This window comes from Haemaphysalis longicornis, unplaced genomic scaffold (genome assembly GCF_048455015.1).
Source record: "Haemaphysalis longicornis isolate Haplotype H1 unplaced genomic scaffold, Haemaphysalis longicornis Haplotype H1 scaffold_8, whole genome shotgun sequence".
NCBI lineage: Eukaryota > Metazoa > Arthropoda > Arachnida > Ixodida > Ixodidae > Haemaphysalis > Haemaphysalis longicornis.
The window spans coordinates 26,232,350-26,259,353 of NW_027526445.1; the positions used below are offsets into that span (position 1 = coordinate 26,232,350).

The window sequence follows — 27,004 nt, forward strand, 5'->3', positions numbered from 1 at the left end:
GAAGCTGGGTAGCACACAGGGACTGGACAGCAGCATCTCCCATTGCTCTTGTTCGGTAGTTGGCGGAAAGAGAGGAGGGTGCTCAGGGCTAAAGTCGAATGTGGCAGGGTGTTTCTACTTCTGAGCAATATTTACATTCAGCGTCGTAGCGGCTCGGGTGCATTAAGTGAAGACGCTTCGGGTGTGGGGAGGAGCCGGATTGTATGAGCCGTAGGGTAGTTTCTTGTTCTACTGAACGGTCACGGCAGGCGAAGGTAGGGTCTGTCTCAGAATGCGATAATGCTGGGTTATGTCCCTGAACGAGTCAAGCGAGTGACTGTCCTCGTGCAGCTCCATAGCACGGGGGTAAAAGTTAAACAAACTGCTAAACAAATCCGACGGAGAACTCTGCGTTTGCGTCGTCATTCAAACCAAATTAGATAGTAGTTCGGTACGGAGGACGACTGATTCTATCGGAAACTCATGAAAGCGCCTAATATGTTGTAGTTTAGAAATGGATTGCTGCATTTCGCTATAGGAAACTGTGGCCTCCCTTACCTTCGGCATATCGCGACAGCTACACAATCCAGGTGTTTGCCTTACAGACTTGTTTTGAAAGAAATGCGAAATGACAACCGGTTGTCTAATTTTTGGTTTCGCGGCGGTTACGGATTTTTGGCACTGTAAATGGATTCGGAGAGGGCTGCGGCAGGTCGTTAATTTCATATACAAAAAGGAATTGATAGCTATCCTTACTGTCTGTTTAGCGACTGATAGAACCGCCTAATGGCGGTCGCCTTGATGTGACAGCTCTCATTCTACTAGCCTTCAATGAGTGTTGGGACAACAACCACGCCAAATCAGAACCGAGATGTTTCGATTTTTACTACGGAGCTGCTTAGGTTTAAGTTCCGCCCGTGCCTGACGTCGGCCAAAACGCGGCGCACCAAAGTGGAGAGGAGAAAAATTCTAGGCCAAGAATTGTAAGGGGAAGATGCGAAGGGGCAAGGAGCCGACAACCATGTGTTGGGGAGTGCGCGTCGCGGCAGATATGTTCGGGTGGAGTGAAGATGTTGATGTTCGCTTCCCCGAAGCCCGGTGCCAATCAGAAACCCAATCGTCCGGGCTCCGGTTGATTTGGCAGGAGGCTCGCAGGGCGATGGTGTTGAAGTTTTCGGATATGGTGTTCGAATTCACGAGGTGGAGGCGTTTGTATTTGATTAAGGGAAACGAAGAGTGTATATACAAATATATTTACATTATGATAAGTGGGTACATAAGGAATAAAAAAAAAACTTCAAACTGCAGCTAAACGCTAGCTCTAAGTGCGTACAAGTCACTCGAGCTTCTCAACTCCGTCTAACTCTCCTATGCTCGGAGCGTACACAAACCGCTCGAGAAACAACGGCCGGGACTCTGTTCCCGCCGCAGGACCCGTCTAGTTTCCCGGTACACAGCTGTACCGTAAACTTGTGTCTTTCTGGACAACAGCGCGAAAAAAAGACGTGGATGAAGAGAACGGACAGGACGAGCCCTCTACCTCTCGCTTAGGGGACTCACAAATCCCAACCTAGGTTCAGCGGTCGAGACTCCTTGTCTCGCCGGGAACTGCCTAGCTGAGAGCTCAGACAAGAACGTTCTTTAACGGCCAAGTTCGGCCTTATAATACCTCGGTGCGCAGGCCTTATAACACCTCGGTATTACTTTCTCTCGCGAAAGCCCCTCTAGAGCCCCGTGTACATGGACGCGACGGGGCCGGGGTGAGTTGAGTGGCGGGTTCAGCTTACCTCGACGCGTCCGAGTTTATATGAACCCCGCCCAAAGAATCGAGGTGAGGGGAGCGGCGGGGTTCACGGAAAAGGGACTACCGTATTTTCACGATTCTAACGCACACTCTCTTTTGCTAAAATGTAGCTTAATAATTGTGTGCACGCTACAATCGGGCTCAAAACCGAAATAGGCTTTTAAGCGGCCAGCAGCATTGCCATGCGCAACGGAGACAAAGTACCCGCAAATTCCAACTCAATCCAATAAAAACAATCCGTCAACACCACGTAAGTGAATTTCGGCGCACTGTTTCCTCAATGGCATGCCGCATACCCTGGTCAGCGGTTGCACATTTTTTTGTTCTTCTGCTTAGCCCCTAACGCTTTGAATTATGAAGATCAATGCACTTGAAATCGCAAGCAGCTTCAGTGTTCCCCACGATAACTTTATTTCCAGCAGCAGCTGGTTAAGCACCCTTGTGAAGCACAATTCGTTTTTGGCTTCCAGAGCTGCATACGCCAAATAAAATCTCCCTCTTCCAGGTACATGGTGCCATGTCTTTTCCATCTGCGCAGTACCGTCAGTGTCACTTTTTTTTTTTCGAATTTTCCTGCGTGAACTTACCCACGCGTTACGATTGGGGGCGCGTTAGAACCGCGAAAATACGGTATTCTGCTTCCCGCGGCCCGCCGGCTCTGCCCGACGAGCGAGCTAACCCACCCCCTGCCTCCGAGTTGACGGGACTCGCCGCGACGGCTCTCTGGCCCACCCCGTCCGCTTATACATGGGGGTGTCGAGTCCAAAAAACCTGTTTATTTCGACTCAACGAGCCCTCGTAGGGTCAATGTAAACGGGGCTAAGCTTTCGTACACGCGTAAGGGAGGGCTCAAATTCACGTAGACAGCTGTCACTCAGCCATTTGCCGAATATTCAATTAGGCGCACCACCTTCGGGTCAAAAGCCTGTGCGCAGACCAGCAAGCTCCTGGCGGCGAGTACACATGCCTCTGTAGGGTGGGAGTGAAAAGCGGCGGCCACCGAAAAGCAGCGTTCCTACGCTGGCCCGCAACAAAGGGATCTCGCGGGAAAGCAGCCGCTGCTGAGGGGTCAAACGACGATAATTACCCCTTGGTTGTCCGCTACGCGCACAATCTTCGGAACATGGCGGGGCAGTCTGCCCTTGTGAAGGGGATTATTCCCACGGAATTCTCGCCATCCAGACAAGCCGCCTCCCGAACGCGCCGCAGCGAACAGACGACGACCAGTGCTGTGCCTCCAGACCGAGCGGCGGGGATCTATTCTTTCACACGCAAGGCCGGGTCGCGCGGCCACTGACCTCGTGAGTGGACCTTACAGGTGGAGAGGCGCATTTGAGGATTGGCTGCGCCTCGGGGTGACATAAATCATGGCGTGCAGGTGTTCTCCTAGTTGAGACAGACGGCGCTATCAGGCTCGGCGCCATCAGTGTCCAATCTACCGATAAGATGATCAGACCTGAGAAAAGCCATGTTAAGGCTAGTTAAGATCACCTGCTGCGCCGTTTCCTCTGCATTCGCACATCAATTGCGATGGTTGCCAAATTTTTTCCCAAATAACACGCATAAGCGAGCTATTGAAATCACCTCACATCACTTTATTCCCTGAAAGACCCCTCGAGGGTGTTACCCACAAGGGATGGGTTAATAAGATTACAAGGTAGAAATTCTTTTTAATGCCACAAATTTGCCATTGTGAAACTTAAGCAGACAGTTGGCGCAAAAATTATTGGTACGCAGGAAATGGCGGTGACGTTGTGAGGAAGATCATTCCAGTCTTTTGGAGTCCATATAAAGAAGGACATAAAAAATGGCAGCATCTCCACTCCGTGGATGATGGCGAGGGTGCAGAGTACGTGGACTCGAAATGACATCCAAGTTCGCCTCAACCGTCATTCGATTTGAGCCGTGAGTTGCACCTTCACAATCCCCTAAATGAAACTGCAACTCACGGCTCAAATCGAATATTGCTTGATTTTCGATTGATGGCGGTGTGCGCACGGATGGACGCGGACAGACATTGGGAGGTCCTAAGGTACTCCGCACCATTACAGGCGAGGGCGTAAGCGGTTGACTCTCGGGTACTAACTCACGGTCATAGCCCAATGGGTAAGACGACTTACACTAACTCTATCTGGTTTACCGGACACAGGCTCGAATCATGCCGGTGCCTGTGTGATTTTTTGAGATTGTAAATGCTATGCGCACGGACGCGGAGGGGAATTTTGCGGTACTAAGGTACTCCGCACCTAAAACGTTTTCGTTTCAATACGTGGACGGGGTACTTGGGCGAAGTGGATGACAAGTGCGGTGGGATATGCGGGCTGGTAGAATGATGTAGGGGTGACGGAGCGGGCTGTGAAAAATTTTGTCAAAAAGGCAGAGACTGGAAATCCAGCGGCGGACATCAAGGTTTTTTGGGGGGATAATACGACGGTATTATACGAATTCGAATAATGAATGAACGTAATAGCACGAATTTGAACTGCCTCGAGTGAATCGGTTAGGTTTTGCCTGATGTGGGCGCCAGATTGCAGACGCATATTCCCATTTAGACCGGATAAGAGACTCGCACGCCTGCCGCTTAACATTTCTTGGAGTGCACCGAAGATAATGGTTCAAACAACGTAAAGATTTCTTTGCAGATGATATAATGTTAGTAACGTGCAATCGCCAGTTAATATAATTGTGTATGGTAACACGGAGATACTTATATGATAGCAGATGTTCGAGGGCGACGCTAGCAATTACGTACGGGAACAGAACGGTGTTGTGGCGGTGGTGGAATTAAACCGTTTTGCATTTGTTAGGATTAGGTTTCATAGGCCAGCGGTCACAGCACTCTTGCACGTCGTCAAGGTCACCTTGGATAGTGGTTTGATCATTGGGATAATTGATTGAGCAATACGTTACATAGTCCTCGGCAAACAAACGGATGCTGGAGGAGATATTCCGAGTTAGGTCATTAATCTAAATTAAAAAGAGAAGGGGCCTGAGAACGGAACCTTGCAGTACACCTGATGTTACTGGGAATAGAGTGCGCTGCATCGGGGGCAACAAACTGGGAGAGGTTTGTTAGAAATTGTTCAACCGAAATTCAAATGTGAGGATGTAAAATTAAACACGTCAGTTTTATTAGCCGTCGCTTATAAGGTACGCTGCGAAATCCACAAATTTTGCGTCAGTCTTCAGGTTAGCATCAAGACTTGTATGCAAATCCTGGAACAAAAGGGCTGATTGTGTATCACAAGACTAACCTTTACGGAAACTATGCTTAGCAGGATGAAAAAACTTCTCGTCAAGAAAGTGAATGATCTGGGAGTAAATGACGTGTTTCATCATTTTACAGGGCATGGTTAGAGAGGTGGGGCGATAATTTATGGGGCTGTCTCTGTTACCGGCTTCGAAGACTGGAATGACTTTCTCCGCCTTCCAGCGTCCCGTAAGTGGCCTGTGCAAAGTGACTGTGAGAATTATAGGGACAAAATCACTGAATAAAGGCGCCTTAAAATGCATGTCATCAACACCTGCTAAAGGAGATAGTTTTACTTTATCGATAACAGACAATGTACTCGTTGGGATAAATGTTACAGGCTGTATAAAGGGCAGTCTACAATGCGGCATTGCAGAAAATGGTACGTGGGCCACGTTTGTAAAAACAGATGAAAGGGCGGTATTGAAGAGTTCAACGCTGCTGCCGGCATCACTCATATCATCGCCAGCTTCATTTTCGGTGTAATAGTGGGCATTTCCGGCGAATAGTAATTTCCCAGAACTTTATAGGGTTCGTGGTTATAACCTAGGGTAAATCTGTGGGATAAAACGTTTGCATCGCGCTGCGTATAGCGAGAGTAAGGTTTTGTTCGTCGGTCATGTCGGGTATCGTCATCATAGAGGCGTGCGAGGCGCCCGATGACAAGAAGAAGGAGGCAGATGAGGGACAAAAGTCTATTTACAATTATACACCAGGATTTACAGCAAGCGATGAAGCACGATCACAAGACAAAACGCAAACTTGGTTCATCTGAAGAGGCACCGCAGCGCACGAGGAAGGGCATCGCGGCACCATCCCTCATGGGGTCTCGTATGCAGGAAGGTTCCAAACCGCCGCACGGGTTCTGGACATTTCTGTGCGGACATTTCGGTGCACGGACTTTTCGGGGCACGGACATTTCGGTGCAGGACGTCTCCGTGTGGACATTTCGGTGCACGGGATGTCCCAGGCATTCTTTTAACACTTTAGCTTCAATATTGTAATTTCGTCAGGTTATATAATTTTACGTTCGAGAGTTGTGTTTGCACCACCGTGCGGGGAAACGAACGCCGAAAGGGGACGGAGCATCAGAGCGTGAAATCCGAATTCGGTTGTAGATGTTCGTTGTTATTTATTCCTGTTTAAATTTTTTTTTAATCTTAACATTCATGTGAACAACCCTAATACTTTACCTGTTTCCGAAGCGCTTTGATTTCACTGCACCCAACGCTGTAAGATGCTGCTGCTTTTAGTCCATTGCTCTCTCTCCTCTCCCGCCCCCTCCCCGCCAAACCACTGCGAAAACGAAGGAAACAAACTAGCTTTAAGCGCGTATGCGTTCCCTTTTAATTATTTTCTATATCAACCTCGTATTCGTTGTATTCGGTGTCGGTTCTACTTAAAAACTAACCAACGATCGTACTTAAAGGAGCACTGACACGAAAATTTTATGTTACACTTTTATTGCTTTTATCGATGCTTAATGGTCTGGCCAACCTGAAACAGCACTTCAAATACTTCAGCTTCGCGATAGTTAATTACATTGAACGGCCTAAAAATCGTTTGTTTCAAATTCCCGCGCTTTCACCCCGAACGGCGCATATGACAGACTCCCTGGCTGACCTCACCGCTTTGTGCGGACGTCACCGGCGCCCGCTTGAGAGGGTGTTGCGCCCGCTCGCCGCTCGTGGGGCCGCGCGCGTGAAGTGACGTCACGAGTTTTTGACGAGCGCCGTCGCGTCACTTCTTTTTCCTCTCCTGGAGTGATGTCACGCTGATGTCCATTTGCTGAGTGCAGCTCCGCGCGCTGCTCCGTCGGCGCGATAATGAGATCAAATTGAACTAAGTTCTTCGAGTCGCAGGCCGCTGATATTTCAGCCAGCGTATTATGTTGTGTGAAGGAAGCGAACAGTGCAATATTATTAACGCCGATAATTGGAGTCAGTGCTCCTTTAAAGGGTCACTGAAGTGATATGTAAACATTGCGGGATTACTAGCGCAAATTGTAGTCCGGAGTCCCCAGGCCATGTTCCGACCACTCTGGGCGCGTTTACGCGATTTTATTTAGTAGAAAAATTAATTCGAAAATGCTGTCCTCCTCTCTTTACGCTCGCCCATTTTCTGTGGCGTTTTCGTGTGACGTCGGGAGGAGCCGAGCTCGCAATTGGCTGCGCTACTGCACGGCTCCCCGGCTTGCAGATTTCAGACAGATTGATTGATTGATTGATTGATTGATTGGTTGATTGATTGATTGATTGAGTGATTGATTTATTGATTGATTGATTGATTGATTGATTGATTGATTGATTGATTGATTGATTGATTGATTGATTGATTGATTGATTGATTGATTGATTGATTGATTGATTGATTGATTGTAGGGTTTAACGCGCCGACGCAACGCAGGCGATGAGGCGCGCCGTAGTGGAGGGCTCCGGATTAATTTTGACCACCTGGGGATCTTTAACGTGCGCCGAAATCTCGTACACACGGGCGTTTTTGCAGATTTCAGACAGAATCAGTCGGCCCAGCGTTTCGTCAGCCGGCCGCCGACGGGTCGTCGCAATTCGTTCGATCAGTTGAAACGAAGCCAGGACACGTTTGTGAATGGAAGAATGTGCCTTTCTTTCCTTGGTTAGTTTGTACACTGTATCTAGCTCCAAGTCAAGGTCGCTTCACACAAGCGCTGCACAAGCGCACGTGTGACGCTTCGCTGACTGTTACGCCAGTAGGAAAATATAAGGCCTCTTGAAGGCGTGAGAAGAGTCAGCGAAGTCAATATAGGTGCTAAGGAAATAAAATCAACTGATATTTTTACCGTACAGCGTAAAACTAGGGTGCGGGAAGCACTTTTTTGCGCTGGGCGAACAAGCACAGCGGTCAGCAGCACGACTACGCATCTGCGAACGCTTTTCCGTCTAAGAAATGCGATTGTTAGACGTGATATATTGTGGAAACTTACTGCACGAGCGCTAAACAACAAATAGTCACCTAAGCTGCTTGAAATGCCGAAACTAAATAAAAGTGTGAAGTGGTTATACAATATATACCTTTAATTAGCTGGGTCAGCAGAGCCCGCCGCGTGGCCGAGTGGGCTGGAGCGCTTGGTATGTCGTCAAAATTGTTTTGCGAGTCGCGAGTTCGAATCCCCGCGGGTACGTGCTTTCTTTTTTTATAAGTTAACTTTTTCGTTCTCCGCCGATGTTTTCTATACTGAGTTCACCTTTTTTTGGACCGCAACGTTCATTGCTCCACGAACTAGTTCTCAGAACGCGCGCAGGCTGGCACTGGTGCGCTAGCGAGTTCTCGTTGGCGTGCTGTTGCCATAAGCACCGACTGATTGCGGACAGTGGGCACAGGCCAGAATCAACAGACCCTTGGCCTGGTGCGAACACGCTTTTTACGATACAGGCATGAGTGAGGCAAGCTACAAATATGGGGGAAAAGCGCATGGCATCTGAGCGTCTGCGGGGACGCGGAGGGCGTTCATGCACTGCGTAGGCCTCGGCTAGTGAATGCTACGATTCCAAGCCGTCCAGGGAGGCTTATCTTACGCATTTTACAGCCGACAACATGGCAGAAGCGCGGTACGATGATTACTGAGATATTGAGAATGCCCATCCAACAACGCCATCGGTTGTGTTTTACAGAACCGAAACCGAAACCGAAACTTGTTTGATGCTAACCTTGGGCATCGTCCAATCACGGTGCTCCCTCCTCGGAACGTCACAGCGTTAGTTGGTGCGGCCGCCGCAAACCACGCATAGTTGTTTTTCTTCTTTCGCGCTGTGTAAAATAATTACCGATTTGCCAACCGGATAAACGATGAAAAGTGTGCTAATTTGAGCCAGTCTACGCAGTGCAAGCAAAAACGGGAGCTTGACAAATTCACTTCAGTGTCCCTTTAAGCTACGTGCATACTGAGTGTCGAACTTGCCGTGCCACCCTGCCGTCAGTCGCCAGCGCTGCGGGTGTAGGCCGCGGAGCGACGCCGCTGGTGGCCGTCGGGAAGGCGGCACGGCAAGTTTGACACTAGTGTGCACTATCGTCACTAGATAGGCTACGCTTAAGAGTACCGCCAGTTCATGATGACCGCGATAAGGTGGCTAGAATTGCCACCTTAACTGCGACGCGCGGAAGGGTGTAACCAAGGAGGTTAAAAAAAATCCCTGGGTGTAACCAGCAAGCGTACTGAACAAGTGGACTGAGACAAGCTAGTTGGTGCATGATGCTACTTCAGCTGCATGAGCTGTCGGGTGGCGAAAGCTATGTAGGGAAAACTGGCCGTTGCATTAACGATCGGCTCACGGAGCACGCAAACAATTTATGGACAGGCACTGGCAGCAATCTAGCTGCACACTGTGCAAAGTACCAGCAATGCCAGCTCTCCCCACCAGCATATGATAGCACCGTCATCTTGAAGCGGTATCGTGAGCAGTGCACGAGGGAGATACACGAGGCATTTGTTATCCACACAGTGGGAGATAGGTGCGTGAGCACACCCTCTATCGAGTTGTACGACAGGGAGATTAAATACCTAGGATCATGATCAACGCATTACACGTGGCTACTTTCGTTTCCACAATCAACTTCCTTTTTGTGGGTTTCTGTTATGGATTTCCTTGTCTGTTCCTTGTTTTTTTTTTTATTCTAGTATATTTTGGTTGTTCAGCTAAATAGAACTCAGTTGGCAGTTCAGCGCAGTGTTTGCCTTTACTTCCTATTGTATCGTTTCTGGCGCTGGTTTTTTTCCAAGTCAGCCCGGTGTTTGTTTTTACTTCATATCGTATTGTTTTTTGGCGGTGTTTTTTCTAAGTAGCAGCAAGCGTGGTCTTCGATAGGGACCACAGGCGCCAGTGATACTGGTGATTCTGTACTCAGGGGCTTTTTGGGTGGCTTTTTGCTGTGCATTTGAAAGGTTGTGTGAGCCCATGGTTAATATACCCTTTTTTCTTGCATCAATGCGGTGATGCTCCGGAGGCCTGTAAGGTTTTCAGGGGAAAGCGAAAATATTATGGCTGAAAAAGAAATCTTGGGGGTATTGAAACCTGAAGACGGGGGAGGGAAGAGGGTGGGTGGAGGCTTGGGCAAAGAATTAAAATGAGATGAAAGTAGGCGTGCCAACATAAAATGAAAGTTGGTTTTCCCGAATACGAAAATGAGTGGTATTTGTACGCACAACCCGTACGAGTTTCATCAGCATTGAGAAGATGTAGATGCTGCCACTGTTTCAAAGAAGGACCGTTCTTCCTCCACGACAATATTGCCGCGAACCATGCATTGGGTTTGTTTGTCGGCTGGGCGAGGGCTTAGGGTGCATGTACCCCTTATCACCACCGGATTTTACGTAGACAAAGAGAATGCAGCTGTCTTAAAGGACAAACAGGTTTATTGGAGCAAACTTGCGCTCCCAAAACAACTCAAAGAATTACACAGGCGGCGAAGCAGCAGTCAACAAAGTGACCTGCGTATACGCGAATCTCGGCTAACCGAATAGTGCGGCGTCGGCTCCTCATGAATTTATCTTTGGGCGCGAGTCTTTCTGGTACCGTCGAATTACATCCAGAACAAAGAAGATTATTCTAGGCTGTTCACGTTACTTCGGAACGCTCTTCCTATCACAAGAGGTGACACATGCGGCATAGAAAAGAAAGAATGGAACACGGGCTTCCCTTGGCACACATATAACATTGACCGTCGCAGCCGGGGTGGTAAAAGCAAAACATAAATGAACAAACCCAATTCATGGTGCGCGGCAATATCCTGTAGACGTGTCTGTAAAAAAACTAGTAGCAACAGTGTAGGTAAATTCACCTTAGCGTGACAGCACGACCTACATAAAACTTCTCAAAATATTTTCTGAGTTTTTTGGGTACAACCGAATATTTGTGAACCTGCTTTCTTTGGATAGCCAAACCGTGCCATTCATTTGGAGAAAACCACATAATAATTCATTACAGCGTCGTAAACAACGGCTAATGGACCTTTTTCCAGTACCGGTCCTCTTAGCGGCCGCCACGGCGAACCTAAACTAGCAGTCACGCACACCCCCCAAAAATTGGCCGCGTATTTGTTCCTTTCGTTGCAAATGTCGTCAAAAGACAATAGTCTTTGTAGACATTTGCCATGTAAATGCCCCACTTTGCTTTCCCGCTCACCTGTCATGCTGTTCCTGTACCGTCGCGCTCATCCCACGGTAAACACACTAAAGGTTTGCTCAAGGCGATTTGAATTTACCGCGTTCCACTGCTACAGGCCGGGTTCCTCGATGCCAGCGATGCAGTACGGCGGAGACGCGTGTGAACGAAGGCGGCCGACTAGAAAGTTCATAGAGCCGCATGACCGTGCTCCATGTGAGTTCCAAGCAGAACGTGGAACCTAGCTAGTGGAACCTTTCGTTTCTGTTGCCGCGTGAATTTTCATTTGCCGCCAGGAGGCGGCGATTTTCTGCAGTAGATGTAGAATATCATTTGCTATCGAAAACCAGGCATCCATGAATTTTTTAATAAAGGAACACTGTAAATATCCCTTGTGTACAAATTTCCTGCCTTATATTTGCGTAATGTCTTGTTCTTGTTCAACAAAGTTGACAAGTATGAACATATAAACAGGGCTTTGACGTTTACATGTCGCTGTGAGTATATACTAAGACTATTGCGCAATATCAATTTTACTTTGGCCGGGTGGCTGAATCGAGTCATAGACGGACAGTCAGACACAAAGACAGACCAAAATTTCTGGGTTTAAGTAGCCCAAGAAAGACTGTCGTCTTTAAAATGTTTGGTTTTCGGGGAACGCCTGCAAGAAATATCCTCGTCCTGCAGTCCCTTCCGCACGCACTTGTCCCCAGTGCCTTTTACAGGAATGTGACGGAAGCAAGCGCACGCTCGCGTGACTAATCTGCAGTGGCCGGAGCACCCCTTTCCCTTCACTTTCTTTCATTTTCATTGCGCCCTCTCTGGTAGCCAAGTGCGCGCAACGTGGTCAGCCTCCAACATATTTGCCCTTGTCCTTAGAAAGCCTTTTTTGTGTGCACGTACGAACACACTGCAAACGGCCCGAAAAGAAAACAAAAAAATTACCCCACCTTCCCGCGAGGGGAACCCTGTGGAGATGCGACGCATCTTGGGGGTTCACGCAGACGAAGTTCAGCATCGGCCGCTCGCTTCTCGCGTACGGCAGCGGCTTCACGTTGACGAAGTTCGGTATCGGCTGTTCAGTTCAATCGTTTGCGTTCAGCATCACGTTCACGCCGCTTCGCAGCCTTGTCTTCAGTGGTGCTAGCATTCCTGTTATCACTGTGATCGGTGCTCGTTACGCTTGCGCGGGTGATAGCAGAATTGTTAGGCTTCATTCAACGCATCGATGGAAATCGGAACGCCGGTGCTGGAACGACCGCGGCTATGATGCAACGTGGCGAGGCTATGACGCTACACAATCCAACACAATCCACTTTAATCCAATCCAATCTAAGCCAACCCAAGCCAATCGAATCCAATCCAATGCCCCTCGCGAGTCGCGAGAGAGTGTTCGCTATCGGAGAGGAGAGGGGGTGAGCGGCGGAGAGCGCAGCTCGCGCGGCGAGAAGAATGGGGGAGGGGTGTGGACGGACAACAACAACGCCGTATGGAGGGACAAGGCGAGTGAATGAGATGCAGTCGCATCTAAAAATGTGCAGCCCTAGGAGGCATAGCCGCTCCCCAAGCAGCAAGCTGAGGGGGCCCCATTTTGTTTATTTTGCCCGAGGCGACTGCCACGAATGGCGAACCGGCAGTCCGCGCATGCAGAGATCGCTACTGGAAAAAGGTCCATTGTCCTAGCTGATTTGCGTGCCGCAAAAAGAAACGGATATAAATTACCGCCTTGTCGCAAATTAGAAAAAATACCATGTGCAAAAGAATTCAATAACTTGGCTGCATAACAGGTGTTGTCTGAACAAGGTAGTAAACAAAAATATAAAAATGTTCAATTTCTAAAAATAACTGGCAATAATCAAACACCGCATCAATGTAAATGTAATAAGGCAATCCCTGCCCTATATTATGGTCCATCACTCACGCTATACAGAAATAAAAATACATGTGAAAGCTCAATAAACCGTAAAATTTCTGGAATTAAGCGAGGTTTGAATTAGCGGGCGGGCGCTATAATGGATGGACATCGCGCCACACTGCACGGGCAGATAACACAGAAGCCGCCTTGGGACTCGTTCTCGTGACTTGGGCGCTTTCCTTCGCTTCGCCGAGTATTTTTCCTGACTCGCCATGGCTGGCACAGGCGATGGGGCGTCGCTGACGAAGCGCCGAGGCAACGAAAGAGGTGACACAAGAAACTGTCTACCCGCCGCCGCAGAAACAAAAGCAGGACTATGGCGACCAACGTACGCCGCGCAGGCTACAGCTGAGCTTGTTGCGCACGGCACGTGACCGCAGGCCGAGACGAGCGACCGCAGCACAAAGAAAACCTGTGACGGCAGGCGGTCGAGCAGTGGCGCCGGCGGCGCGGTGCCCCTCTGGTAGCAAAATAAGCGGTTCCAGCAGGGTACCGCGCGCATTACGCTGGTGTATTCAAGACGGTAGTCTTTCTTCGGCTACTTAAACCCAGACATTTTGATCTGTCTGTATGTCTGTTTGTCTCTGACTCGATTCAGCCACTTGGCCAAAGGGAATCGAAGTTGCGCAAGTCTTATATACTGACAGCGAAATATAAACGTCTATATGTTCATACTTGTCAACACTGTTGAACAAGAACAAGACATTACGCAAATACAAGAGAGAAAATTAATACACAAGGGACATTTACAGTGTTCCTTTATAAAGAAATTCATGGTTGTTTGATTTTTACGAAATGAAATACTACGTCCACAGCAGAAGAAAAACTAAACACTTTCTCCTGCTGTCGCCCGCACCACTAAAACGTCTGGCGGCATTTTAAGAAATCAAGTGGCAACAGTTACGAAAGTTCCCACTAGGCAGGTTTCACGTTCTCCTTGGAACGCACGTGGAATAGGGCAACACGGCTCAATAAACGTTGCACTATATAGGCGCCTCCTTTCACGCGCGTCTCCACCTTACGGCAGCGCTGGCCTCGAGGTACCCGGCCTGGGGCAGTGGAACGCGGTAAATTTAAATTATTTTGCGTAAACCTTTAGCGTGTTTACCTTGAGAGGAGCGCGACCCAAGAGGAACAACATGAGAGATGCGCGGGAAAGTGAAGGGAGACATTTACTTGGCAAATGTCGGCAAATACCAGCGGCGTTTGTCGACTTCTCCAACAAAAGCAGCAGATACGCGGTCAATTTTACTCTCTTTTGATGTTTTACATCGCTAGAAAATTTGGTTTGGTTCAGATTTTTAACACGTTGAAATCACTCTGGGCGGACTTCTTCTGCGAGCAGTGATGGAAACCAGGGGATCCCCGTTCGAATTAACCGTTCTGGATACCGACGCGTTCGAATTATGGAATGTTTTACCCCGTTTAAATGCACAGGGCTGTGCCAGTACCAGGGTGTCAGTTCGAATTAACCATTAGTTCGAATTAACCGAGTTCGAATGAATGAGCTACCCGCCGCGGTGGCTCAGTGGCTAAGGCGCTGCGCTGCTGAGCACAAGGTCGCGGGTTCGATTCCCGGCCGCGGCGGCCGCTTTTCTGATGGAGGCGAAAAGCAAAAACGCCCGTGTGTACGAGATTTCGGCGCACGTTAAAAATCCCCAGGTGGTCAAAATTAATCCGGAGCCCTCCACTACGGCGCGCCTCATCGCCTGCGTTGCGTCGGCGCGTTAAACCCCTACAATCAATCAATCAATCGAATGAATGAGCTTTCAGTATAAAACGGCTCTTTCAAACAAGCAAGCACCGATAATCGGGTCGCCGAAAGTTTTGCGCACCGAAATGTCCGTGCACCGAAATATCATAGAACCCTGCCGCACGGTTGGCTGAAAAAGTGCGTTGGGTTCCTGCCCCCAGAAACCGCCACGGGAGCTAGTCTTCGTGTGACCGCTCGCAGTCGCAGCTCTGGAAAAACTCGTTGAAGTTAGCACCTTCCCCCGCCGGGCTGTCCGCTTCGACCGGTTCTCACTCAAAAGCAGTGGGCTTACTATTTCAGGGCCTTGACCTCCGGGCCCTCTCTGTCCTACCGACGGTCAGGAGGAAAGAATGGCATTCCCGGGTGCATGCTCAGGGAACAATACCTGGCGCCGGTGGCGGCAATTTTTTTTCGCTCCTCCCGCGATGGAGGTGAACGAAACACAACACTCACAATGAAAGGGGCAACACAGCCCCGTCGAGGCCCATCGGCCGCGCCATCGCTACAGCAAGCAAAAATGCTTTTTCAGCCGCAAGGTATTTATCCAAATTATGAGCCCCCTGTTTTACCTTAGCAGCCCGACATAATCATTTATTCTTATTTTCTCGTTTTTTTTTTGAACGTCTTCGGGAACCATGGTTCCTGGCAAGATGAGCGAAATTAGATTGTCCAGAGATTGTCCAAATGAAAATCGTCCAGTTGTCTCCTACTGATCTGTTCCAAAAGCCTGCTCCGAAGTCCGGGCGAAGCTGGGAGGTTTGTTTTTTATTGCCTCGTAATTCCCCTAATACCGTGCCAACGGCTAAAGCATCAAAATATTACCCCGTCAACGAAAAGCGTTTTAACGAGAGTTCTGCAGCTCCTATAAGTGTTTCTGGTCGTTGAATCGACTTCCTCGCGCTAACCAACACACACGCCTGCAGCCTCTTCTATACAGAAAAAATAAAAACTCCCTGGGTATGAGATTTCGGTAGACTAAAGGCCCCACGGAGACTGAATGGATCCCTAATATTCTACAGAGCGCTTCTTAGTCAGGCGTATCTTCCGCGCGTAACACTACGATTATAAATTCGAGCAGTGCACTTTTGTGGCCTGGGCATCTGAACCACCAAATTGGGAGGTAGACAGGGCCCTGAACCGGTCATGCGCTTACATATAGTCTTAGACACGGCTATCTCCGAAATATTGAGCGACAGAGGCATAGGAAAGCAGAGGACGTTTATTCCGGCCCTGTGAACCGAGAAACCCAGAAGACCCGCCTATGGTCTTGAGAGGCAGCGTATGTGCAAATGACAGCCGGTGGCGCATCGAATAGAATGATGCTCTTAATGGCAGTGCTCTTAATGGCAATGTGAGTGGAGAGAATGACCACCGCAACGATCGGTAGGAAGGCGGCGCTTACAATATTAATTAAAGGACACAGCCATCTAGGAAAGATTGATTGATTGATTGATTGATTGATTGATTGATTGATTGATTGATTGATTGATCGATCGATCGATCGATCGATCGATTGATTGATTGATTGATTGATTGATTGATTGATTGATTGATTGATTGATTGATTGATTGATTGATTGATTGATTGATTGATTGATTGATTGATTGTAAGGTTTAACGCGCCGACGCAACGCAGGCGATGAGGCGCGCCGAAGTGAAGGGCTCCGGATTAATTTTGACCACTTGAGGATCTTTAACGTGCGCCGAAATCTCGTACACACGGGCGTTTTAGCTTTTCGCCTCGACCAGAAAAGCAGCCGCCGTGGACAGGAGTCGAACCCGCGTCCTCGTGCTCAGCCGCACAACGCCTTAGCCACTGAGCCACCGCGGCGGATCCATCCACGAAAAGAAGCAGCAGATTTAGCACTCACAATAGCTAACATGGATAGCCGGCATCTCAGCTACAAGGGGATTATAACACAGCAGAAACCTATCTCGAGCGCACACACTCATTCGGACAACCTGAGAAACTGGCATGAATTACAGCCACAACGAAACTAGCACTGCGCAAACACCACATTTGTAAAAAATAACATTTATATATGCTTAGCGAGCCAAACTAAGCCAGCCCTTGTTGATCTATGGGAAAAGCCGAAACCTACATGAAGAAGCCAAAACCACCCAAACTACAAAAAAATTTCAAGCCAACCCTACCCAACCCAGACGACACCACATAAGAGGGAAAAGGTTCAAGAAAAGTAGCCGAAACCGACATAGGAGAGACAAAACCACTGAAACAAAGAACAAAAAATTCTCTTGCGATTACTATACTCCCCAAAGCAAAATTTGCAAATTTGCAAGCAGGCTTCGCGAATTTGCAAAGCCTGCAAACAAAACGATCTGACCCCTTTAGTCATGCATGAGGAAGAGGACTATATGGGTGGATATGAGGATGGTCACTACCACCACGATGAAAAGCGAAGACGGAACACGTAAATAAACAATTTCAAACCCAATGCAATGTGTGGTGGTGTGTCCTCCATTGCTTACACAGAAAGAAATCCTCCAGCTTCCCTAGTGTTCAGGCATTGCGCGAATTAGTGCAAGCTTCGCCAATTCTTCTTGGTAATTTTTGCGAATCCCAAAAGACCAAGCTCAAACTTAAACCATCTGCTGTTAAAATGTTAAAATGTCAACCTAATCCAACCAACCCGCATAACGCCACATTAGGGGGAAAATATTTCTGATGGTAGCCGAAACAGACATCAGAGGGGAAAAAAACACTTAAACGTACAGAACACTGTAGCTGAAGCCTAATTAAAGGGAGCAACGCCACCCGAAATACCATTTATGATCCACAAATGTGACAAAAAATACTTTGCGCGCAAGACACAAATTGCATGGTTCAAGTGTAACAAACAATAAAAATTGGCCCCGTATCTGCTCCTTTCGTTACAAATGTCGTCAAAAGACGATATTCTTTATCGACTTTTACCAAGTAAATGCCCCCCTTCGCTTTCCCGCTCGCCTCTTATGTTGTTGCTCTTGCGCCGCGCTCCTCCCGAGGCAAAGACGCCAAAGGGTTCCTTAAATCGCTTTAAATTTCCCGCGTTCCACTGCTCCAAACCGGCTGTCTCAATGCCAACGCTGCCATACGGCGAAGACGCGCGTGAATCGAGGCGCCCTACTTCAACTTTTATAGAACCGCGTTTCCCTACTCCACGTGCGTCGCAAGCAGAATAGTAGTAGTAGTAGTGCCACTTTATTTTACACTGGGTTCAGGGTAGGGGGGTGGCGGAGGCCCAAAGGGCCCCCGCGACGTCCAGGGCTCTGTCCGTGACGGCTTCTTGCGTTGCGAGGTCAGAGCTCCCCAGAGCCTGCTCCCAGTGAGAAGGGGAGGGGAAAGGGGGGAAGGGGTCGCGCGGACACTCACAGAGCGAGTGGAAGAGAGTGTCCAGCGCGCCACATGAGGGGCAGTGAGGGGAGGTGAATTGGTGTGGGTGAGTGTGCACAAGGAGAGTGCGGTGTGGGAAAGTGTGGGTTTGTAAGAGCCGCCACATGTGCGCTGCCGGCGGAGTAAGTGAAGGGTGCGGGGGAGGTAGGTTCCTGCGGAGGAGGCGGTAATGTTGAGTTATGTCCCTGTACGTAAGTAGGTACGCGTGGGACATCTCGGGGATGCCGTGTGTAGGCGTAAAAGAAACGGGAGCCCGGGATATCAAAGCTCGGGCTTGTTGGTGTGCCGTCTCATTACAACCTACGCCGGTGTGGGCCGGAGTCCACAGCAGCATCACGGGGTGGGCAGGGGGATTCTGAAGAAGAATTTTGAGGGCAGCTGTGGAAATGACGCCCTTTGTGTAATTTCGTATGGCAGTTTGGGAGTCAGATAAAATGATCTGGGGGGTAGGTAATTGAGTTAGGGCAAGGGCAATGGCTGCCTCTTCCGCAGTTACCGAGGAGGTGGTGGCGACTGTAGCTGAAGCCTGAGGGATTGTTGGAGAAGCGCCTACTACAGCGAGTGCGAAGGCAGGATGGGTGGGGTAGGCCGCTGCGTCTACGTAGAGAGTATGCTCAGAGGAAGGGTAGCGGGAGAGGTGTGCTTGGGCTCGGGCTAGACGGCGTCCGCGGTGGTAAGCTGGATGCATATTTCGCGGGATCGGCTTAATTAGGAGACGCCCGCGGAGAAGCCGGGGGATGTGCGTTGGAGGATCTAGTATAAGCGGGGGGTTGGCATGAATTCGATCGAGGATCTGCCGACCAGCCGGGGTCTGGGAAAGGCGCGTAAGCTGGGCCAGGCGATGGGCTTCGATTAGTTCGTCTATGGTATTATGTATACCAAGCGCGAGTAGTCGTTGGGTGGGTGCGTGGGGGGGCAGTAGCAGCACGGAGCGATAGGCTCTCCGAAGTAAGGCATCGAGGGAGGTACGTTGAGATGGGGTGAGCTGTGCGTACGGGAGGTGATAGCAAAAACGGCTCACCAGGAAGCACTGCACAATTCGCAGCCGTTCTAATTCCGTTAGCCCATGTTTCCTAGACGTGATACGTTTAATGAGACCAATAGTCTGGATGGTGTGAGTGCGCAAAAGATGTATGGTGTCTGTGCTGCTCCTGTTGGCTTGGAGATGCATGCCGAGAAGGCGAAGCTGGGAGACCCGGGGGATTGGTTGTCCGTCCAGCATTACCTGAATGGTGGTCAGGGGAGTGGGTCTAATTCTAGGTGGAGGAAGGAGTAAGAGTGCTGATTTAGACGCCGAGCAAGTCAAGCCTGCTTGTGCAGCAAGACGGGAGACTGTGGCAGCCCCTGCTGAGAGTGTGGCCTCTATGTGGGCGTCGCTGCCTTGCGTGACCCAAAGTGTAATGTCGTCCGCGTATATTGTCGAGTGGAGGGACGGTATATTTTCTAGAGCATTCGCGAGAGGGAGCATGGAGAGATTGAATAGTAGAGGCGAAAGAACGGCCCCTTGGGGGGTGCCTCTATTGGGCATGTCGAAAATGTTTGACTTGACGGTGCCCAGTCGGAGAGTGGCGGTGCGATCAGTGAGGAAATTGCGTATGTAGGTGTATGTTCGATCGCCTAGGTGCAGTGTCTTGATGGAGCTAAGAATGGCGGAGTGCCCTACCTGATCAAATGCCTTATGGAGATCTAAGGCGAGGATCGCCGCATAGTCTCTGGTGGGGGGGTGTTGTAGAATATCATGGTGGATTTGCAGAAGGGCGTCCTGTGTGGACAGTCCGGGGCGGAAGCCTATGAGGTTGGGGGGAAAGAGGGAATGTTCTTCAAGGTGTGCGGATAGCCGATTATAAATGACGTGTTCGAAAAGTTTTCCGAGGCAGGAGGTGAGCGAGATGGGTCGTAGATTGGGCAGTGCGAGAGGTTTGGCTGGCTTGGGAATCAAAGTTATATCGGAGTGTTTCCAACTACGAGGTAGTGTACCAGCGTTCCAGTGTGCATTGAAGAATTGGGTGAGGTGGTCTATAGATGTGTCATCCAGATGGCGAAGAATTTTATTCGAGATTTTGTCCGGGCCGGGAGCCGTTTGCCGTCGAAGGGCGCGTAATGCTGCCTCTACCTCCTCTCGCGTAATTTCAGCATCTAGCTCCGAATTAGGGGTGCCGGTGTAGAAAAGGGGGGTGGAGTCAGAAGGAAATGGCTTCGGGATGTATGTAGTGTGGAGCTGTCGAAGGATGGCCTCTTGGGACAGGTTTAAACCATGGAGAAGCTGGGTTATACGCGTGTGTTGATGCGTTCGGGATTTTGTGGGATCGAGGAGATGACGGAGTAATGCCCATGTGCGACGCATGGAAAGCTTGCCCCTCATATCGTCGCATAGTTGGATCCAGCTGGTTCTGGCCAGATAGGTTGCATGTTCCGTGATTTCCTGCCGAAGTAAATTTAACTTTCGGCGGAGGCGATGGCGGTGTTTGTGACGCTTCCACCGTCGCTCGAGACTGGAATATGCTTCCCAAAGGTGAAGCATTTTGGAGTCTACATACTCCGCAGGAATGTCCGGGTCGATTGGGCGATCGTGCTCTTGTTTTGTACGCAGAATGTTAGAGACCCACTCCTCTAAGTCCTCCTCTGTGCTCCCTTGTGGGGGTGGTATGTGTTGGCTTTCTAATCGAAAGGCGTCCCAATCTGTGATCGTAGTGTGGGTGGGATGTTCATGGGGGGATAGCTGTAGCCAGGTGCTTAGCTCGGTAATATAATGATCACTTCCCAGTGTATGTGGAGTAGGTTGCCAAGCGGCCGGACCGAGGCAGTGGGAGAGTGTAAGGTCGGGTGCCGTGTCGCGTTGGACGCTGGTACCAATTCGGGTGGCTAGATCGGGCTCATTGTGTGCTGTAATGTGGAGGGCTTGAATAGTGTCCCAGAGGAGGCGACCCTTCTTGGTGGTGCGGTGATAACCCCAGGCGATGTGAGGGGCGTTAAAATCACCTAGGATGACGAGTGGATGACGGTTGGTGATTGTGAGAGCAGAGTGGAAGAGGTCGCGGAAGGCATGTTTTGTTTGGTTCGGAGAACTGTATATATTGAGAACGTGGAGCCTGGTCTGTCCGAGTTTCTTCGGCAGTATAACGGTGAAAATGTGGGGGATGTCCGAACAGAGAGTGTGCTGCTCAACGCTATAGTTGCGTTGAATTAGCGTGGCCACTTGAGGAAAGTTAGGGTTGAGGTAGGGTGTGTAATTAAGTAGTTTTACATTGGGTCCAGTCTCTTGTAAAGCTATAATATCAGGGGTTTTGGGCAATGTGGTGAGGAGCGCCTGCAGAGTGTACCGCTTGTTTCGGTATCCACGGCAGTTCCATTGCCAGAAAACAGTGCATTTAGAGTTCTTGGTCGGCGTCAGCATCAATAGGAAGGGGGGCGTCGATGGGCGCTAGTAAGGGAGGGGCTGTGATCAGTGGCTGTTGGGTGATGGTGCGCATCCATTCAAGTACCTCTGTGTGAAGGTCATGCATTGATTGTTGGAGCGCAGTTATTTGCTCAGTCGTTTTGTTTTGAAATGATAGAAAAAGCTCTTGATACTCGGCACGTAGTTCCAGCGTGGTGGGGGCAGAGGCCGCAGTTTGGGAAGGTTGATCGGTTTCTGCTTTTCGTTTGAGAGGGGGAGGGTGGGAGTCCGATGCAAGGGTAGCTTGTGCTTCTGGCTGCGTTGGTGCAGCAGGGGAGTTAAGGGTGGGGGAGTTGAGACGTTGGCGGAGAGCATGATTTTCCTGCGCGAGGCGCGCGTTCTCTTGGCGAAGTTGGAGGATTGTTTCGCGCATTGTTTGCATTTCGCGAAGTAAGTGTTTAGTGTCTAGTGCACTGCGCGTAAGGTGTGTCGAATTGGATAGAGAGGGAGGGGATAGTTTGGGAGGGCTCTGGGGGCTCACCTGTGATGCGGGGCCTCCGGGTGAGCGAGAAGGGAATCCTTGTGTGACTTGGCTGTAGGAAGGTTGGCCGGTGGTATCGGTGATGGTTCGGGTGAGTGCTGAAGCGGCAGGCGGCGTGCTACTTGTCTTCAGGGAAGCGAGGTGTTGCCCAGTCATGGCTTGTGAAGTGGTCCTGCGCCGTGGTTTGAAGCGGTTGGTGCATCCAGTCGACCCAGTGAGGTGGGCCGCGCCACATAGGATACACGACGGCGTGCAGGGGTGGTTTGGCTGGGGTGCTAGCGTGCCGCAGGTGGTGCAGCGGTTCTCGGTGGGTGGATGAGGGCATACGTCTTTGCGGTGGCCGGGGCGCCAGCAGGCAAAGCATGCCTCTTGTTTTCTTTTGAAGGGGTAGCAGCGCATAGTGGCTGCCCTGTAGCGGATCCAGTAGAGTACTACATTGCCTTGAAAGAGCACTTGCACAATTGTAGAGCCGTTCAGCCGCTTTGCGTCGATGATTCGAAGCGACTGGTTGTAATCCAACAGGCTCTCAAGGATAGTGTTTGCATCATCTTCTGGCGGTACCGTGAAGATGGCACCTACTACAGTGGCGCTGGGAGGAGGAATGTGGTTGGCTAGGGCGTAAGTGGCTTCCTTCCAGAGGAGGGAGGGGAGTTCAAGGTAGCACTGTGCCCGAGTTTCCGAAGGGGTGCTCACGACAATGAAGTTAGATCTGTAGTGCAGGCGTACTTGGTCTGCCGCGTGTCGAGGTAGCTTGGCTTGGTCTTGCAGGACATCAGCTAGAGTCGCTGCGTTGACGCTGGTAAGGTCAAGGCCTCCTTGTGGACGAAGGATCACCTTAATGTCATTGTCCGGTAGAGGGTCTTCAGGTGGTGTAGGCTTGCGTTTGTGCCGTTTCTGGCAGCGCTTGCGTGGCTGGTCGCTAGCGGTGGGGGCTTGGGAGGTCCGTGTTGCTGCTGTGGCTTCAGCTGCGGCGATCTTGCGGCGAATGTTGAGCCATCCGGGTTCCGTGAGCACCTGAGGGTCAATGTCCTCGCCCTCGACCACGTACTCCATTCGGTGGGAAGGCGAAGCCGACGAGTCGCGTGCATCGGCAGGAGCGAAAGAATTTGAACCGTCTGCCATGAAGGCCGACGAGGAGGAGGTGGGCGCCGGAGCCGGAGGTGCGCGTGCTAGTAGCACGCGCCCGTGCACAGCCAGGCGCACGTGATCAGGCCGGTGCGGCGAGGAACTGGTGGAACCGACCTGGCGCTGAAGGTCAGGCTTAGCTCCGCGTCGGCGTGGTCGCGAGAGAAATATGTTTCTTTCGGGCGTAAAAAACACCGGAGAGTCCAGAAACTCACTGTTTAGGTTCCCGAAAGGTTAATGTTCGTCGAGGCGGTTCAGTTGGCCGGTGTAGAGGCTCACTAATTGAAGAAACATGGCTTTTGTTCGGAGCTGACACGAAGGGCGTTCGAACAGCTCGGCCACCTGGTGGCGAGTCGCAAGCAGAACGTGTAACCTATCTAGTCGAACCTTTCGTAACTGTTGCCGGTTGATTTTTTAAAATGGCGCCAAAGGCTATAGTGGCGCGGACGACAGCAGGCGAGGGCGGAGTCATTTTTTTTTCTGCAGTTGATGAAGTATTTAATTTCGCAAAAGTCAAGCATGTATAATTTTTTATAAAGGAACACTCCAAATATCACCTATGTATTAATTTTTTGTCGTATATTTGCGCGATGTCTTGTTCTTTTTCAACAATGTTGACAAGAATTAACATTACACCGGAAATAGACGGGTAGATTTAGCTGTGAGTATATAAGACTATTGCGCAGGCATTGTTTTACTTTGGCCGGGTGGCGTATTTCCAAACGCTTCGCTGCACAGAGCACCCACGTGACGTATGTCTGTTCGCAAGATGAAGAACGATAATTAAATGTGGTCATTGGCTGCGACCCAAACCTAAAGAGATCTAAAACGTACCAAATCACCATTACTAACAAAAACAACGCGTAGATTTGAGGTTAGGAAAAAAAATAAATCAGAAAAAATTACCCAATGAAAAAAAACGAAGAAGCCCTGCTGGGGCTCAAACCCAAGCCGTCAGCGCCAGTACTCAGTGCTTTACTTTGAAGCTACAAAGCCCGAATGGTGGGCTCGTTTTACCAGGCGCTCAAAGGAATAGCGCGCGCAGTGACATCACACAAGTCACGTGGGTGCTCTGTGGAGCGAAGCGTTTGGAAACACGCGGCCGCGGGTGGCTGAATCGAGTCACAGAGCGACAGACAGACAGACAGACAGACACACGTACAGACAGACCAAATTTTCTGGGTTTAAGTAGCCCAAGAAAGACTATCGTCTTTAAAAACCAGTAACCCTCCGTCTAACGACTACAAAGGTTGAACGCCAAGCTTTGTCGAGACGGATCACCGTCGTCCTTACGTGGTGCCATGCAGGATTTTCCTGTCTTATTCTGCACGTGCATGCCCCCCGGTCAGAATCCAACCCGCTTCTACCATGTGGAACTGGAGCGACCGGATAGACGCCGGCTTCATAAAGCAAAGGACCCACGTTTTATTCAGGCCACCGGAAGCGTTTTTTTTCTCTCACTTCACCCATTTTTCCTTGACAGACGCGATCACTGTGATCTTCGCTTTAAAAAATCCCGGGCCATCTCCAATAACGTGAAACCTGGGGAGGGGCGAATCATGCGGTGTATAAGTGTATGCTTGGCACCTTGCTCACGGAGATGAAACCGTTGTGGGGTAGAGGTATATAGCTTTGCTGTAAAAGTATATTGGCGATTTACCTCGTATACAGAAGAGGACTGCTTGTCCTCTGTTTCACGTTCAAGCATCGGCATTTAGCAGAAAGAGTTTTTGCGCGAGGCGTTGGAAAACGAGTGTCCCTGTGTGTTCTTTTAGTTCGCGTTACGTTCTAGCGCGAGGCCTTGGAAAACGAGTGACCCGTGTTTTAGTACCGTGAATACATCTTATGACCACAGGAAAGCCGACAGCCCGAGCCCCTCATGGGCTTTGCCCCTGAAACAATTATGGAATTCGAAGACGGCTTCACAAGCTAGCTATCCATAAGCCGAACTACTACACTACAAGACCAGGTGGTCCATCTCGATTAAATGAAGCATTAGAAGCGTCCGTATATGTATAAATGAGCCTCTAGAGGGCGCAATGTGTGCCACTTGGCTGTGCTCACTACGAAATGCCGATGCTTGAACGTGAAACAGAGGACAAGCAGTCCTCTTCTGTATACGAGGTAAATCGCCAATATTTGTGAGTGCGAGCTCTGGGCACCGAAGCGTAGAGAGCGGAGCTGAAATGGTCTTATTTTGGTTTTCGTTAAGAGGCCCAGCCAAACGGCTAAGGCCATACAAAAATTCGCTGTGTAAGCTCGTTCAACAGCCTTTCCCCACGGTGATCTTTAGTAAAAGGCGAAAGATCAATCCGCACGGCTCTGAGGAGAGGCTCGAGCGTGTGACCGAAGGTTCACTTCGTCGGTAGAGGCCCTTCGCAACGATATGACAACATTCGCCGCTGGCCAGATGTGTTTGCAACTGTTTATATTAATATTGGTCTTAGTCTTTGCAAACTTTGTATTTGTTGTGGCAGTGCCAAGCTTAAAAAGCACGTGTTTATTAGCCCATACAAGCGATGTAGTCAATGTAGACCCTCTATTTCTTTTTTTCGTTGACACCAGAGGTCCAAGCATTACCACGTCCTAGAACCGCGGAAAATCTGCAAGGCGAACCCATCGGCGCTAAAGCGGGATTCACACGACGGAGAAACCCTCTCTTTTTGGCCCGCGGGACCCGCTCACGTGACCGGTTTTAGGCTCCGCCCCTCGCAGGGGATCGCCCGCGGATGCTCCGGGAAAGAAAATGCCTCCGCATGTTTTCGCTCGACGGCGGTGGCCCTCGGCGGGGAATGGAACCTGTTCCTCGGCGCTGTCGTCTGCTAGTCACTCCGCGTAGCTCCGCACGTGTGGACGCGCCGCCAGGCCGGATTATCCGGTCACGTGCTGTTGACGCCACATATCCGTCCGCCTCCCCGCGCCTCCTGCTCCGTCGTGTGAATCCCGCTTAACTGGGCGGTTTGAACACGGGCTGTTGTGGGATCGCCACTCGAGGCGCGAGCGCTCGTGCAGTGGTGAAGAGGAGATCGCTTGAAGTGCTGATAAATTTTAGATGCGACGCTGAGAGCATCTCTTGTCGGCGGCCCTGTCCTTCTCTCGTGCGTCCGTCGTCGTCGTCGGCGTCCGCACTCTCCTCCGCTCACCCCCTCTCCCCTCCTATAGCGAACACTCTCTCGCGAGGGGCATTGGATTGGATTCGATTGGCTTGGCTTGGCTTGGCTTGGATTGAATTTGGATTGGGTGGACTGGATTAAAGTGGATTGTGTTGGGTTGTGTTGCGTCATAGCCGCGGCAGACGCACTGCCGCCGGCTCGTGCCCAGGTGAGAGCGAACACTCTCTCTCAACATCTGCGGATGTGCGGCCCAGCGCGATCTCACTCCGCCGTTGGGTGGCGCTGCGCGCGGTGCTGCGCAAGTGCAGTACTCTCTCTCTCCGTGGTCTCCTCTCCTTCGGGCGCGCTGCGCATATAACCGGTGTGCCGCTCTCCGGCGGCCTTTCGGTCTACGGTTGCTCTCCGCTTGCGCTTGAACCCCCCTCAACGTCGCATCACACCAGGGTTCCCGCGATGGGAGGTGGGCGCAATTTTTCTGAAAGGCCAAATGGCGACGCGTAGTTTTAGAGGCGATGCCCCTGAGAGGCTGGGGATTTTCGCCGTCTCCTGTTATCTTCGTCTCACGTTGTAGCAGTACTAAAAGACCGGGAAACTCGTTTACGCGTCACGCTTGTGAG

General features: G+C 50.3%; 1 non-coding gene and 1 pseudogene across 1 annotated transcript; both read right to left on the reverse strand.

The window, feature by feature from the left end:
- The window catches only part of LOC144148225 (uncharacterized), a 145,854-nt pseudogene extending 122,652 nt beyond the window's left edge, over positions 1 to 23,202 (reverse strand).
- Positions 23,203 to 25,491: 2,289 nt separating this feature from the next.
- On the reverse strand, positions 25,492 to 25,616 carry LOC144150349 (U5 spliceosomal RNA). Its single transcript, XR_013318505.1, has one exon. It is a non-coding gene; the product is annotated as a U5 spliceosomal RNA (small nuclear RNA).
- Between the last annotated feature and the right edge of the window lie 1,388 nt (positions 25,617 to 27,004).